This window comes from Hippoglossus hippoglossus, chromosome 6, assembly GCF_009819705.1.
Source record: "Hippoglossus hippoglossus isolate fHipHip1 chromosome 6, fHipHip1.pri, whole genome shotgun sequence".
In the NCBI taxonomy this organism is placed as follows: domain Eukaryota; kingdom Metazoa; phylum Chordata; class Actinopteri; order Pleuronectiformes; family Pleuronectidae; genus Hippoglossus; species Hippoglossus hippoglossus.
The window spans coordinates 11,005,185-11,022,452 of NC_047156.1; the positions used below are offsets into that span (position 1 = coordinate 11,005,185).

General features: G+C 40.8%; 1 long non-coding RNA gene across 1 annotated transcript in view; it reads right to left on the reverse strand.

The window, feature by feature from the left end:
* LOC117763207 overlaps positions 1 to 16,888 on the reverse strand; it is a 106,126-nt gene extending 89,238 nt beyond the window's left edge. The window contains exons 1-2 of the long non-coding RNA XR_004614128.1: positions 16,805 to 16,888; positions 2,381 to 2,446 (exon numbers count right to left, since the gene is read on the reverse strand). This is a non-coding gene — a long non-coding RNA (uncharacterized LOC117763207). The remainder of the gene's footprint in view (positions 1 to 2,380; positions 2,447 to 16,804) is intronic.
* Between the last annotated feature and the right edge of the window lie 380 nt (positions 16,889 to 17,268).

Here is a 17,268-nt window from a genome sequence, read left to right on the forward strand (position 1 = left end):
TATATCTGACCCAGCAGAGACTTTACCTCACCTCCTGGATCTACTGCAGAGGTTTGACAAGATATCGAGATATAATTTAAATGTATTCCATCAAATAGATTTACTAAACATCACATTCAACCATTTGTCTTAAATTTGAAGATTTGGGAATTATCTATTTGGGAATATTGTAGCAAGCACAGTTAAGATTTTTTTTTAAATGTAATCATAAAACTACACTGAAAAGTACCAAAGCTGATTTAGACAGATGGTCAAAACGGCCAATATCTCATATTCAATAAAAATTACAATATTGCCGTAACTCCTATGTCAAATCATTCTTTGCCCAAACAAATCATATTGATTTATTGAGAAAAAGAAGAGAAACGTGTCTTTAATAAACAGTGGCCGTTACACAGACCACAACACAGCATTTCAATCTGTGCCGCCAGTCTGACAGTGCTGTCATTAACATGATTATCATGATTCACTGTGCTTGACTGTGACAAAACCTCAACACATTGAATCAAAGCACAAACACACAACACTGGACAAGGGTTGTAATGGTTGTGGTGCTTCTGTGGTGGCTTTGTTGCTAACTGTACATTAGTTGCATATATATGTACCATATAGTATTTACATTTCACTAATCAAAGCTTTCTACTGATGAGTGTTGTAAGAAACATTTAAAACAAATACTGACCAGCTGGAACTCTGCAGAGTTGCCATGATGTGACAGCTCCAATTCAGGTTAATCAAAGCTTAATTCCAATTCAAACCATAATTGCCGTTGGCGTCTGTAATGTGGATAGTAAAATGTTTGGTGACTGAATGGTCCAATTTGACATTCTTTTGCTTACATTCAGGAATATGATAAACCTGTGTTGTTAAATCAATGTGCCAAATCCAAACTAAAAACATATATTTCAAAATAAACATGAAAGCACCATCTAAATAATCAAATAATGAAACTGTTGTGGTATCCTGAGTCTTACCGCAAACCTTAATTTAATTTGGTTCATCAAAATAAACCTTACATAACACACTGAAGGCTCTTTGACTGCTTTCCTGTATTTGACTGGTAATGCCATTTCTGCAATGAATAACACACTGTGAAGAATTCCTTAATGCGCTAAAATTAACTTTGGGGAATAAGTTAATTCAAATACAATTTCTTAAGAAAAACTAGAAATCTAGATAAGCAAAACATTTTAATATGTTTTTATATTCAGCTGCGTAATGCTGTGATCAACTATGTGAGAGGGCCCCGGGCGCCTGAAGGAGGCAGATGTCAAGATGTGGAGCCTGATGTTCATATTCTTCAGACCTGCAGGTAAATATATAAATGATGATAATCGTGCCCCTTTTCTCCTGTTTTTCACATCCTACATGGTAGCAATTTAGAGATTCAGATTAATTAACATACCGGTTGCTCTTTGAGGGCCTTTGATAAAAGCAAATTCAAAGGTTAAGTTCGACAAAGGACCCATTACTGATGAGGACATATCAATGATTGTTCCCAAATACTCACCCCCCGAGTTGAGAGTTATACAGAATCAAGATGTTATCCGTGTTTCTAAATCGGCCCAATGTGTAATAATTCCGAGAATTTGATAATAATCAGTCCACTAAGGAATTTTAGCACATCAGCACTTTTATGCCTGCACTGTGCACCCAATAGAGCTGTGCTGCCAGCGGCCTGCAGATAAAATCTTCACATAAACCCCTGCAGTCTCTCCGTAGTGCTTTTTATGAAAAATATATAATGTGGTGACCACAAATGCACTTTTCTGTTCACCTATACCGCCCAGCTTGAAAGGACAAAATTTGAATTTTAACCCCGAAAAATCTCATTTGACTGTTGTCATATATTGTCCCACTTTGTCAGAGTCACAAACTAATAAATGCCTTAAGACAAACCGAATGGGATCAAATAATCATGATCGCATCCAGAAATTGAGCGAAACAAGCCAATTAAAGTGGGGTGAGGGGGCACCTTTTCCCAAGCCAGGTCTGAGGGGAGGCCAACACACTCATCATCATCAACAGCTCATTGTTTCAAGGAAAACGGCCTTATATAATTATGTAAATGGACGCACATGTGTTGATTTGAAGACTTGTTTTCAACATGTAGCCTTGACTGGCTTGACATGGAAGAACTTTTCTTAGTACCTTTTTACATTCAATTCTGATGGCATTTTTATACAAACGTATAATGTTTATCTACTTATATAGATCTTATCAATCATATTGGAATTATAACATTTAGCACTTGTATTGAGAATGATACGTTTGTACATACAGTTAATGACACATTAGCAAGGATACATAGTCATATACATGCAATTCAAGTGCAAAATTATAATGTTATGAATGCATGCTTAAATAATGCGGTTCTTACTGTTTGAGTGTCTGTATGAGCAGTACGTCTGTGAGCAGCTGATCTCTGCTGCTCGGTCACAAGCTCCTATCAGAGAAAAAGAAGAGAAAACAGTCGTTTGTTACACACTCAGGTCAGTGAAATAACTTATAGATCACTGAGGTTGATATGTAGAAAGAAGACAATGGAGCTCTGAATGAATAGAACCAGGAATGAGGGACACGCATGCATCTGGATGAAAGACAACCACACAAATTGATGTCACCTTGAAAATAAATGAATAACCACTTAGGGAATTCCAAAGACGTCAAATCCCAACATCCCTTCCCACTCCATGACAAAGTTCACCATGAGACAGTAGGATTGCTTCAGTGCAACAGTTTCCTGGACACGCTTCAATAGTTTCATTAATCCCCGAATATTTCTGGCAAGATGAACAATGCAAGAATACAAAATCAATGCTTATCAATCAATCAGGAAAATGACAACAAAATAGCTCAGGCTCTCCATTAGAGGAGTAAGAAACAGAAGCCAAACACTGGGATCAATTCTGAGCAAAAGAAAAAGTTTATTGTGCGCTGGAAACACAGCGACTGCTAATTAAATAAATTATTTCCATGTTCAACATTAGTATAAAAGCAAAAGATAGACATTTTGTAATTGTGCAAAAAGCGATTGGCAACCGAGCTGCAGCGCTCCTCAAAGTGCAAGCGAGCCAATGAAAACAGAGGATTGAAGCGATGCCTCTCAATGTTTACTCTGAATCTGTGCCCGTGATATCAATAGGGGGAGGGTTTCTTCAAGGTTTCCAATCACAGGTTTTGTTTATTCACGGATTGAAGACATTAACACATCCAGTAAAGCTTTTGAATGGTGCCATGTAAAAATACAAACCACTACGACATGGTTGAAGTCAGGAAGGAAAGTCAGTTGCTTGTGGGAGCATGCAAGGTTCTCTGATTCGGGCTGAGAGAGTATCGAAAGTACGCTCTCCTCCTAGCCTCCGGCGTGGAGTGATCTATTAGTGGAAATGCTGACAATGACTCATTTTACAGAGCTGTGAGGCACCCCATCTTAATTCCATCTGAACTCAGCCCAGCTGGAGAGTGACAATCGGATTTATTTCTGCTCGATTTTGACAAAAGAGCCATAAACAAGAGGAGAATGAAATAAAAACATATGGACTTTCAATGGTGAGTTTGAATCTCAATGGCCTGACACAGCACTGTGGCTTGTGGAACTGTAATTAGCGAACCGTTTCTTTCCCCGAGAGGACTTCATTACACTGGATATAACACTGGTTTGTCAGTGAAGCTTAACATGCAACATGAGCATGAATGGGTTTGTTTTGGTCAATTGACTATAACAATGTTTAAGGTTGAAAAGTCATGGACGGCACTGGTAAGGGAACACAGCACAGACATCACTTCTTCCTTATGAATATCATCTGCTTGCACTTTATTGAGATGTGCTGATTAGTCTTCTAAGAGCGGGATCCCCTCTGTGAAATATTGGTGCAAAGAAAAAACACTACAGAGTCAGCATGATGCTCGTGGACTTCTCGACCTCTGATAATCCTGAGGAGGAAGCTACATAAGTGGAATACAACAAGCGCATATGGAAGACATTGTGGGCAATTACAGAACAGTAGTGGAGACACTTATACAAGCTATGCAATATGTTCACAGGAAAAGCCACAGCATGCATCTAGGTCTAAAAAAGGACAGAGATATGGAGAATGGTGGCAAAGAAAGGGTTTGGGTAAAACATGCCTCCTCCTGCCAATAGCCAAAACTCGTTATAGCCGGAAAGGCACGCGAGACACATAAAAACAGATCACTAACAGGTGGAGAGGAAACAGTGAAAATACGTGCAGCTTTTTGGCAGCTCCGTGACCTTAACAAAACTATAAAAAACTATACAGATGATAATGAGTTTTACTGAATTTAGAGTGTGTGGTGAATGGAGAGAGTCAAAGGTGAATGGTTTATTGCCTCCAAAGCAAAGTGTGTTTTGTGCAAACAATCATGTGTAATCTTAATCCGATTGTCCGCGTTTGTGCACTGAAACAAACAGGCACTGTTTATTACCACTGTAGTTTTGCCATCTCAGTATTCATAAAGCAAATGGTTCCCCTTCCACAAAATGAGTTTTTCAGTCAGACCCTCGAGCCACACTGACAACTGCACATGCAGCAGAACTGTTGTTCTACATCGACTACTCTGAAAACGCATCATCTTGTTTCAAGCACGTGGTTCAAATTAAGGAGGATTGGCTGTACTCAGTGTGTCGTATCAGAGAGCTGTTATTCTCAAAGACCCGCAGGCCTCCTTTTTCAGGATCCATGAACTGCACACTGTAGCTTTTCCTCATCAAACATAGGGCTGCATCTCAGAGAGAGCAGAGCAGAGAGAGGAATGGGTTCAGCGGCAACACTGGCTGAGCATGAGGATGCTCTGCTGATTTCTTTCATTCTGCCAGTGCAAACTGGTGAAACTGGAGCCAAAGAGCCTCCGCCAAAATCCTGTGTCACACTTTGTTCTTATCAAATCATTGCGAACATCTTTCTCAGGTTACCATGAAATCACAGACAATGGTATGGGGGGTTTTGTTTGCACCGAAGAAACCGAATATCTCTAACCACTTTCTGTCAGTTTGTATGACTGTGTTCACTCACTTGTCTCAGCTGGCTGGATTGCTCAGCATTGTTATCTGAGAACGGAGCTGAGAACAGAAAGTTTAACATTTCTTCAGGATTAAGATAAAAAAAAATTACGATAATTCACAACATTAGCCATATAACCTTGCAAAACAGTAACAGGCGAAACAAAAAAAAGCTCTGCCAGCAAATGTTCTGAATTATAAAAGAAAAAATTCAAGAAACAAAAGCATCGATTCTGGATTATGGTTTGGGTATGTAACACAGAAGTGTCAGAGAGAGGCAACTCTGTCATTTGACAAACAATTATACACAGGTTGAGAACTGTCAAACAAAAACAGAATGCTCAACTGGCTCAGGGGCCTTACTCGAATCAGTCAGCAATGTTTTCTTTTAGGAAAAACAATAGTGCTCCTGTCCAAAAAGATGCCACAAATTAAATATGGTGATTTAAATTTATCCCCCTCTTCCTCTCCACTAAAGTTTGGGGTCTCTTTCACCACTGATGCTGCTGGCATCCCACCATCATCAGGAGAGCTCGCCAGAAAGATGAGCCGGAGAAATTGCCAAACTGTTGATCATTCTGAAGGCCGTTCTGTGGAAAATTGTGGTGTGACTGTTTTTGTGTGTTCATGAACACCCACAGCTGTTTTCCCCATTTCTCCTCCCGTGCTTTTCCCCACACAGATCATTTGGGCAGATGTACGCTCCACCTGGGGTAGAACTGACAACCAAAGCTCCTTTGTGCTTATTATGAAACATATCCTGTCTTTAAGAACCATCATGTAAAGGGCTTTGCTGAATTCACTCAAACAACATCATGGTAAACACACTAATCACTGTTAATCCACATTTCCGAGACGCTAAACAAATATATGCACTGCTAACTGGAAACATACATACCTACAATACCTTCAGTGTGTGTAGATGTTTAGATACACATGTGGCATCCCCATGACCCAAATTTCTTTCATCAGCATCAGGCAGTGTGTCTGCCTAAATCCCCCTCTTTCCTCAAATTTGCCCCGCATGCCCCTCTCCCACTGCTCCCATAACAGTTCTCACATTATCCAACCACCCACCAACCCACCTCTTCATCAGCAAGCTTCCAAGTACATTCTGCTGCTGCATCCAGGGGGACTCTATGATTGTCTAAGCCCATTACAGGGGCTCCTGAACCCCCAAACTCACAGATACTGCAGACCTGTGTGGGCCCGTGAGGCCTGGGGCCTGACATGTGGAAGCAATCACAGCAGACAGAGATGAAATGGTATATTGAACTAACACAGAGAGGGATCAGTAATAACTGAGATCTAATGTCTAATCAAAATACATTCACTCAACACAGGCAGTGACTTCATAGGTCTGGGTGTGTGTCTCAAAGTGAAGGCCCTGGTCAGTAATGACTGGGATCACATATCTTATCATAATACATGGATGTGAGTGCTTCTATTTTAAAACTTTTTCCAAAACTAGTCAAGTCAGTTTAATTTAAAAGGCACAAAATCATAACAGAAGTTAACTCAGGGCACTTTTCCTATTGAGTAGATCTAGACTGTACTAATCATCATATTATTTACACAGACCCAACAATTCCGACCATGAGCAAGCACTTGGCGACAGTGGTGAGAAACAACTTCCTTTAAGAGGCAGACTCTCTCTCCTCATTCTTCTTCATTATTAGGAGACCACTGCACCAAATATTTATTAACTTATTATAAGTGTGGGGGGGGGGGGGGGGGGGGGGGGGGGGGCGGTTTGAACATGTAACTTCTAACCGTTTTATGCAGAAATAGTTGATGAATCCCTGAACGTTATCTAAACCTCAATACATCATTTGGCAGCAATGACCAGACTCTATGACCAATCTGATATCTACTGTATGTCAGTTACGGTAATTCTCTTTAGACAACTATTTTCTATGTATGCTGCCAAGAAATAAATACTGAGAGAGGTTGTGCTTTGCATTTACGTCCAAACCACGTCTCTACTTAAAATAATAGACCATAAAATCTAAATGAAAATCAGGAATTTATAAGCTCACAATATCATTAACAATTTGGATGTGCATCACACACATTGGATCATAGTTTTGATTGTCCATTTTGATAAGCATGAAAAATCCTTCTGGCAAAATAAAACAGAACTTTAAAGCTATTTTCATTTAAAAAAGCTATACAAGAGTGATGAAATGCTGGATATGCTCTCTTTAGTTCCCATAATTCCCAGATAGCAAACCTCTGAGAGGTGGTGAACTTGTTAACTTCAGAATGCACAGCTGAAGTGTAGCGACAATCACAGTCAGAGGGTGAATCATTCCAGGGGAGAAATACAGCATGTTATATGAATGAGTTTCCAAACTACTGTACACTTCTCCTTCCCATACGTGCAACAATGCCTTTAGACTCCAAAGCAACTTCGGCAACAGACCAGACGTGCTGCCAAATACTGGTCCATTTGTTAGGGTTTCACTGTGTATGAAGAGAGGCCTGTCAGTGATCAACACCATGACCCTCTACCAAGAGTTGGGTAGCATACTCAGTCAGATAAGGCCTGATTTTATTAAGTTGTATTGGACAAAGCATCACAAACCTGAAACAGACGCAGTAGAGCAGTAAGCAAAGCTGGCAAAGTTTCTCTCGACCTTGGTTTGAGTGAGTTATGAAGAGGCAATTTCTATGTTGATATTGTGGTGGAGAGACTGATTATACGGTATGACTAACACCTCAGTCTTGGAGAGGTTTGGTTAAAGGTGACATTCCTTCTTCCATGTGAATATGTCTGAGAGACATGCCAAGATCCAGCCACATGGGGCCACTGGTGGGATGGACAGAGGTGGTCTATAGTGCAAAGAAAAGAGGCCCCAGCACCAAGCCTTGGGGCACCCCTGTGGGGAGGTGACGGGATAAGGTTATATGTGCGTTCCATGACACATTGAGGAACCACTCGGTGAGATTGGATTCAGAACGAGATGCCCATAAAAGAGTGTACACAGAACAGGATGCAGTGGTTTACTGTATCAAAGGCTGGCTGTTTGAATGTGGTTGGAACTTGTACTGAAGCTAGGGAAGCATTTATCGCTTTGTTTGTTGGGACAATGGTGGGAGACGTGCCTTCAAAGAGGTTGGTGGGAACGGAGTCCAACACATATGCAAGTGTGTTGAGTGGGCCTGCTACATTTTGCAAATTTTGGGATCTTACACTCAGCTAGAGGGCTGAGTGAAGGAGGTGGGAGGCACGCTATGGAGCAGAGGAGGCAGAGAAGGGCATGAGAGAAGAGCAGCATTTCTGTTTGGCTTACTGCCCTTGGTGATAGGGTTGAGTGTGGAGGGTGATGTGCCCTTAAGTGGGGGAGATCGGTTGTCTCTGAGTGGTTCAACAAATTCGCTACTGATGGCTGCCAACATTTCAGTAAAAAAAAGAAGGCCAAGATATCAGCTATAGTGTCTGGAGGACTGAGAAAGGTTTGTAAGCTGAAAAATAATGATAACCCTTGAAATTGGAGGGTTGTTTGCTTTATGCCATGTACTCTCACAATCTTAGAGATCAGTATGCAAATTTCAAATGGTATCAGTCAGCTATGAGTGAGGGAGGTTAGTGTTTGGTCAATAGAGACTATCTAGAGCCCAGTGTAGAACACAGATACTCTGTGGATCTATGACCTCTAGTGACCTCTTGTCAGGAAAATGTGATTTGAGGAGGTAATACGCAGGTAACCACTGAGGAGGAGCGGGTGGGAGAAAGGTTAGGATTGGCAAAGATACAAAACAAAACCTGAGCTGGAGGAATGTTGGGCAATTCTGGCGGCATACAGTGAAGTGAAAGAAATTGTGGTCAGAGAGGAAGAGTGGTGTGATCATTAGACAGTCTGTGGCACAGTTTTTGGATTAGAATTAGTCACATTCTTTACTGGCTTTGTGAGTTGAGGGCTGCAAACCATCAGGGACAGGAAGGCTGATGTTCATATCAAGGATGAATACTGGCCAGTCGTGCTCAGGAATGGTAGACAGCAGTGTGTCTAGCACATTAACCCCACTTGTTCGGGCAGACGTAAATGACAACCACAGAATCTTTTACTGGAGTAGTCAAATAACAGTATTGTACTCCAAAGAGGTGTTTTTGAGGTGAAGCAAAACTTGAGTGAATTTCCATTTGTTGGAGATCGGGAGGCCAGTCCAAACTCCTCAACTGGACAGACAGGAAGAATGGGAGAAGGGGTCTGATGTAAGTTTCAGTGAGACAGTTCCACGACCCAACAGAGGAGGAGGCACATGTGGGTGAGGAATGTTGCAAGAGCTAGAGGTTAACCAGACCTCTTGCCTTTTGGCAGCTATACTATTGGCATTTACAAGAGACAACAGGAATGGAGGGGAGAGCTACAGTTTTAAGTGTTTAGAGCAAATAAGATAATTTGCTTTGCCGGGGCCTCTCTCTGTAAAGTCACACAGGTAGACTTGCTGCTCTTTATCCGAGGAGGTATTCTAACAAGGAGGGCTACAGGCAAGGGCTGACGCTTACACTGACGCCTCAATAGACGTCGGTAGAGCACAAATTGATTGAATACAGCTGTTCACCTGTCACAATTGATTGCATTCAGCTGAGTTCACCATCTGGATATAAAAGGTTGGTTTTTGGGGGTGTGAGTGTCTTTACCCTCCCCTGCACAAAACTTCCAGTAATAATGCACAATTAATGGGCTTTCCAGTTTAACAAGGACAAAGTGCACAGGAATGTCTGTGAATGAGATCAATAACTTGTATTAAAGAAGTAATAATGTAGCCAACATGTAACAGTATGCACTCAGTACCAGTTTCTTGAGGACCCTGACTATATCTACACCTGTGGAAATACAAGTAGTCCTTAAGTGGTCCATCTTTCTTTGTCGTTTTGTTTTTAAGTTTGGTGGAAACAGCCCCTGATGGTGTATAAATTGTGAAAATAAGTGAAAATCAATAATCAATTGCAAGAAAAAAAAAATGCCACAACATGGCTGTCCGACTTGTGAGAGCTCACATGGGCCTGGACCGCTGCACTAAATGCACTGTAGGACGGACCATACTTTGGATCATGGTCAGTACTAGACAATATCAATATATCTTAGAGTTATCTTACCATTCCACCACTAACAACTATAGGGCACATCCACCTTCCATTTCTATTTATAAATCTTTACCATATCACTAGGGCTAACTAAGTCAATCCTGCTATTCAAGTGCTGCTACGTATAGTTAAAATACAATACTTTCATAACACAAATAGATTACGTAAAATGATGCAGAAGAGTAATATAGACAGTCCATACCTCCAACACACACACAGACAGAGGGCACATACACACATTCTCAGGAATCCAATGTCATGTTTCTGTCAATATGTCTTCAGGTAACACGCTGCATCATAAACTAGCAATGTTTCTGTGCCATAGAGACAGTGAAAGCCTGTTCAGTAATTTTCACTCTTCATCTCTCGCAGACATTTGCCATCCAACATGGACTCTGCTCTATGTGGTACCACTGTTGGAAATAAGGGTTACACCAAAGATAGTCGTCTGGAATAAATGAAAACAAAAATGGTAGCAAAACATGAAAACAAGAAAAAGGAGAAAGTGCTTCTACTAAATGCTGAAATACAATATTAAATGTGACTTTTAGAAATGCGACAACGGGAAGACATTATCACACTTATCTTTGATGACACTAAATTCTCTGCTGAAAAACATACATTAACACAGAATCACATGCATTCTCTTCACTGATACATATATACAACTGTCTGTGGTCTGTATGCACTGTTTCAATGGGACCTCATACTATCTCACTGATGCTACTCTAGCTTTTGGTCCAACAACAAACTGGCTGACCTTTGTGAGTGTTGTATTTTTTGAGTTAACTCATTGCAAGTTATGAAGTTTTGTTAATCCTTCAGGTTTACATCTGATTTCTCCCTGGACCTTGTGAGGGCCGCTGCCAGCCACACTCACTTCATCATGTTACTCAGCAGCGACAACACAGCCTTTGGGTGTTTCCTGATCTTGTCTCTCACTCTCTAATTGCACCAAACTATCACTGAGCCAAGACACAGCTGGGTACAGCCACATTCACCTCGTTTCCCTGGGCTGAGTACGGCTGAGCTGAGTGGTGCAGGCAGGGCGCATCCTTTCAATGAAAAGGTTCTTGTTCAGCACTGATTGCGAGAATAATCGTCAGAGTTGGAGGCAACAGTCTAGTTGTCTAGTTTTCTCTCCGCTCTCCTTCTTTACACTTCTTTTGTCACTTGCATTACAACCATGGCACCATCTTGACCCGCTGTGTAACCTACAGCACCAGACCCTGATTGAACCCGAACACCAACAGTGAAGCCATAACACAGCCTGAGCTGGGAGGTTTATATCACATCCTCCTCGCTGTGTTTCCTGTTTGTTTGGGTTTTTTCAGCTAAAGTAATGCATGTGATTTATTTCACTGTGAGAGATTTAGGAGGTTCTGCTTCTAGTTTTCTCCTCTCACATGTTTGCCACACACATTCTGGATCATTAAGAAAAAAACAAAGACACCGACATGAACTGCAGCAGAAATCTACATTTTGCCACATACAGCCAACTGATATTAATCTACATTATATTCAGTGTAACCTTTACCTGGTTCTCGGAAGCTGTTGATAATTAAACATCCTATGTTAAGTGCTGTAGGTCTTTCCCAGCAAAAGTCGCTTGGGCGTGCAGAAGTGATAAATAGATGGAAGAAGAAAAACATAGTAATTAGCATAAGCAATGAAAGTAACCACAGCTCGGCCCACCAAAACTTTCTTCAACTGAGAGTAAAGACATATTGCGGATGTTGACTTTGAAATGATTTCTGTCCCAACGCCAGATTTTTACCAAAAACATACCTTATACAGCTTATTCCTGATATAAACCTTTAGGCCATGCTTTCAATACCTAGTTCATCCTCCCAGAGCCACAAAGAGAGCAACAATGCCACCACACAATAAAAGATAATAACACAAAAACAGATAATAACAGCTTTTTTCTAGCATGGCGCTGACCATATTGTACATCATTCACTGACAGAAGATTCTCCTTTTCAAGCTTTTCAGACAGCAGGTTATTACTGCCACTCAACTATGTAAAGTAGGCGTTTGTAGTTTGAACTCCCATGCCACAGATATGCACTGCAGATGGCTAAAAGAAAAAATGTTTGCAATGTGACAGTTAATAAATCAAGTTTAGCTCATATCTTTAGTTTAGCGTATATAGCATGCTTGGCTAACATGATAGTTTAGCATATGGTGTTTCGCTAATATCACAGCTTAGATTATATTGCGTGTACCTAATAACTTTAGTTTAGCATATCATGCTTAGCTAATATGATCGTTTAGCACATGGTGTTTCTCTGATATCGCTTATATTGCATTTAGCCATTACTTTAGTTGAGCGTGTCTAGCATGTTTAGATATGATCGTTAAGTTGCCGCGTTTTGCTAATATCATAGTAAGTGTATATAGCAATTAGCTAATATTATCAGTTTAGCGTATAAAGCATGTTTAAAGCATGCAGGTTTTGTGGTTGTCATGTTCACCATGAAAAACATCTTTAACAAGTTACCATCCCTTCACAAACAGAGTGAAGTGAATGACATAATACTGAACTTTTTCACAGCAGACATTTTGGCATTTAACAGCAAGAAAAGCCCAGGTGTGTGAACGTTTAAGTGAGAGTTGATAGTCGACACAGTTTTCTAACAAAATATTCTGTGGCTATTCACTTAAGACTCGATCCGTTTGACCCGTTTCTGTGGTCAAGACGCTGCTATTTTTAGCGGTTTACTTCCTCTGTGTCACATTACGTGAGCCAGAAAAATATTCCAACAGATTCAAGAGGGAGACAAATATCCATAAAGCAAAACTCAAACCAAAGACATAAGTTCACTCTGTATCAAAGATGCCAGTACTCACAGAATTACACGTGTACATCTGCTGCTGTGAGAGGTCTGATCCTTATGTCCAGAAAGAAAAAAATTAAAAATAGAACCAGACTTGCTTCTTGTGAGACTTTACCAGCTTATCTTCATCTGTCACTCCAACTCTGCCTCCCATCTCTCCTCTTTACTCTCCAATGCAAACTCGCACTCTTTTTACTGTCATTGACGTCATGCTCCAACTGCAATTTATACTCCATATTGTTAAAGGTGCAAACAAACACGATAGGTGGTGCCTTTTGGGACATGCAAAGACGATATGAAGTTGATAAGCATCTCTTTTAAGTCAACATGTCATCCAGTTACATTTCTGTGCTGCAGCCAAGTGCTTCAGCACGCTATACACAACAGTAGGAACCATGTGGCCTGAAGAATTGTCCAGACAGATTGCCTGCTGGTGTTTGGTTGAATGATCCTTTACAAAGGGCTTTTGTCTTCAAATTTATTTACGTTTTGCCTGATAAACACTGTTTGTACACATTGAATTTACTTGATCGTGTTAGAGGATATTGTTGTACTCATAACGGCTTTGTTTGGAATTTGAGAATGATATTGCTCTGACTGTAGGCTACTACACTGTGAAGCGTTACAATACTTAGGCTTGTTTAATCCCATTTACTGCAAACTGTCCCAAAACAATTGATTAAGCACCTCTATTTTTCATCGCTTGTGAATATTTGTCTTAAAAATGGCTCATTTAGCAGATTTAATAGACCATTAATCTAGAGTCTAGACTATTGATGAATGAATCTATTATGCCACATTCTGTTGCATGGAGGCCAAAATATTTAAAAAATATATCAATGAATCTTACAATGTCAACACCGATAACTTGTCTGTTTGCCTCTCCAACCCAATGCTGGATTTTTCACCTCACAAGAATGCCTGTTTGTTTTTGTGTCAAAGAAATGGTAATAACCATCATCTGATAGTGTGGAGGTGCAAACATGACAAGTCCCACACAAACTTAGCAGCTTGTATGTGCTCAACATCTATCCGGGACACAAAATGATAACTTTTTTCGCAGGTAGGTGCAGCGAAGATAATTCAATCTGAATATTAGGCTTACGAGGCTCCAGTCAACAGGTTGGCAGGAAGGCAGCCAGACTCAAAAAGTAAGGAACAGGGCAGAGAGCTGTGAAATGGCAGGAAACAGAGTGATGAGAGTGGAGTGACAAACAGGGGGGGACTGGCAGCACAGAGACTAAATACACAAGGAAGGCGGAGTTAACTGGACACAGGTGAAACACATCAGACTATCACAAAGGCGGGAAAATAGACAAAGACAGGAAGTAAGAAGACACACGAGGCAAGTAACTTCAAAGTAAAACAGGATATAAACTCCCAAAGTCCTTACGAAGGGCAGATAATAACAGAAACATGGAATCATATAGTTTTTCTTTTTTGCTCTCTCTCTCTCTTTTGTTATTCTTCTATCCATTAAAAATCTATATCCTTTCACCCAATCCTCTTGTTCACTCCCCAACTCACTGCAAGGTCAGAAAAATACTTTACATGAATCCTATTCACTGCGTCAGTTCCGTCCTGCTGATCTCTACCTTTCTTGATTTTCATTAAAGGTAAAAACTCATTATATCCATGCAGCCTGTGGAGCAAGAGACATGTTTGAAGCCTGAACAAGGCTTGACTGTCTCCTGTACTCTAGTGCGTTTAATGGCAAGCTGTCTCGTGCAAACTGAGATTAGGTGAGCCAGTGCTTTTTGTATAAGGCACAACCCCTGAATCAGACAATAACACTTTCTGCCTCATGCCACTACGCCAATAGAAGGAGAGTAGCTCAGTTTACGAAGGATCATAAACACTTAAAATGCACAATAAAACACATCTTTCTCCCCTGCAGACACACAAGAACTCTGTAAATTGATGGGAGTTAGCCAGCCACATGCACTCTGAGAACTTTGATAGTTTAATGTGTGAACATAGCCAGAGATGGTGCGATGCAGTGTCAGGCACTGGTGTTCAACAGCTCCACGAACCTCCGGGTCCCTGTTTTCCTGGGCTGACCTCCTGGTCCAGCTGGACCAGAAGAAAACATGCTTTGAGATATCAATCATTTATATCCCCCAGACAAAGCCCTGTATCCAATGCCACATTTGGCATAATCATTTTCATAACCATAACGTAGATAAGAGGAGCTAAATCAAACACAGCCTCTCTCAGAGCATTTAGATGTCTGCCCAACGAAAAGCAAATTGCAGATTCCTTTCATCACGTGAGAGCTTTATGGCGTTAACAAATAAGCAGCCGCTCTCCCATGGAATTAGAGTCGGCCTCTGTCCAAAAGGGACGACCTCTCTTAGTCCCTAATGTCTCAGAAAACAAAGGAGCATTCTGTAGAGTGAGAACGTACAAACTGTGAACAAAAATACACAGCGAGATGCAGTCACTTCCGTCCCTGACCTGTACTGTAGGAGAAATACAAGTCTCCCAAAGTTATTCTTTACACTGATCATGCATATTTACACAGACATTACTGAACTAGATTTTTCTGCCAGTTGTTATCTGCCACTACGAGAGAGAGCATCCCATCATGTGGAGAGAAAAATAACAAAGGCACAGAGTCTAGCTCTGTGTTACAGGTATTGATGGTCAGGTCAGAGTACTTCCTACAAATACAGTTTACAATAAATTATATAATATATGTTCTCTCTGAAATCCTTTTAATGTTGACATTCTCAGTGTTGATCTTATTAAATTCCCAGCAGCTTACAGGAAATTCTCAATATCTTGTAATGAAATTTGCTCATAATGGTATTGGATATCTAATAAAATATGTAACAGCCGCTTGCTCAAACAAACCACAGAGCTCGTGGGATACACATCTCTGGTACAGACACTTGATACCTGAGAGTCAGATTTGATGAGAGACAGGACTTCCTCGTCATCTGAGACTTCAAACCCGCCAACTCAGACATAAACACAACAAACACTCACACCAAACAATGACAACATCCTTATTCACATGAATCATGTCATGTTTGAGTAGTATATTATATTTTTAAAAAAGGGATTGCCCCATACTCATTAATGCACAGGTAGGGATTCCTGGGGCCACCTTCAATGATTATCTTTATAAAAAGATTCAGCATGATTTTGGGGCAAAGCGTTCTGGTTTCGGTTTCTAGTTACATTTGATCAGGCTTTAGTTGCCCGCAGGTAAACAGTCCGTGTGGAAAAGCCAAAGAGGAGGGACACACTGACCTAAATGCAGGAGGTAGGATGTAGAGAAAAGTAAATAATAAAAACAATACCCCCCCACCAATTTACCCCCCTCCATCCACATACATAGTTAGAGATTCACAGGAAGTGAGGAAACACAATCGTAAATCTCATCAATTTGAAATGAGGAAACACCAAAGGCAGGTATGGAGAGATTCAATAATAAAGATGACTAAAAATACAAAAAGAGTGAAAAGTGAAATATAAAAACGTGGGACTATCATTTTGATGGTTTCACCATATAAATGATGATACGGGTCATTTATATCGAAAAGTCACTTTGTTTTTAAGTTTTAACATATTGTCATATCCTTGACATGCACCTGCTTCATACTAATGATAAAGACCATTGTTTACATGTGAGTCCAGTGAGCTACATGCTTTAACATGAACACATGATATAAACGTAAAGAGAGAGCAGCAGGGGAACACCGCACAGCGTCTCGTTACGCCCTCACGTCATCACGTCTCCACTTCTCCTCCAGGACATGGACGTGACGTGCGCGTCAACTGATCAACAACAGACGTCCAATAATAATAACAAAACACATGGCTGAAAAAGAAACTTACCTTCGCTGTTAAAATGAGTAGAATTCATCTGAAGGTCCGAGCTGAGAACAGTTTGTTTTTAGGACAAACTCGTGGATCAGGAAGCATTTAGCAGCCAGTGTGAGTGGATGAGGGAGAACCACTCCTCCTCCTCTCTCTCTCTCTCTCTAACATCTGGTCCCTGCAGTGACGAAGAACCTCCTCCTCCTCCTCCTCCTCCTCCTTCATCCTCCACTCTCACATGTTGCTGCTTTTCATGAGGATTCTCATCTGTATCTTTGAAGCTCCGACAAAACATCAACTCTAAAGATGTGACTGAGCTTCTTTACATCCACACCCGACCCGACCCGACCACGGCGGTTCCCACGTGATGTAAACACCAGCACGCCACGGCTGTGCCCGCTGATGATTGGTTAATGATGCAAACAGCCAACCAATGAGCAGCGAAAATTACAAGCTGCAATTATGTGTATTTATATCTTAAT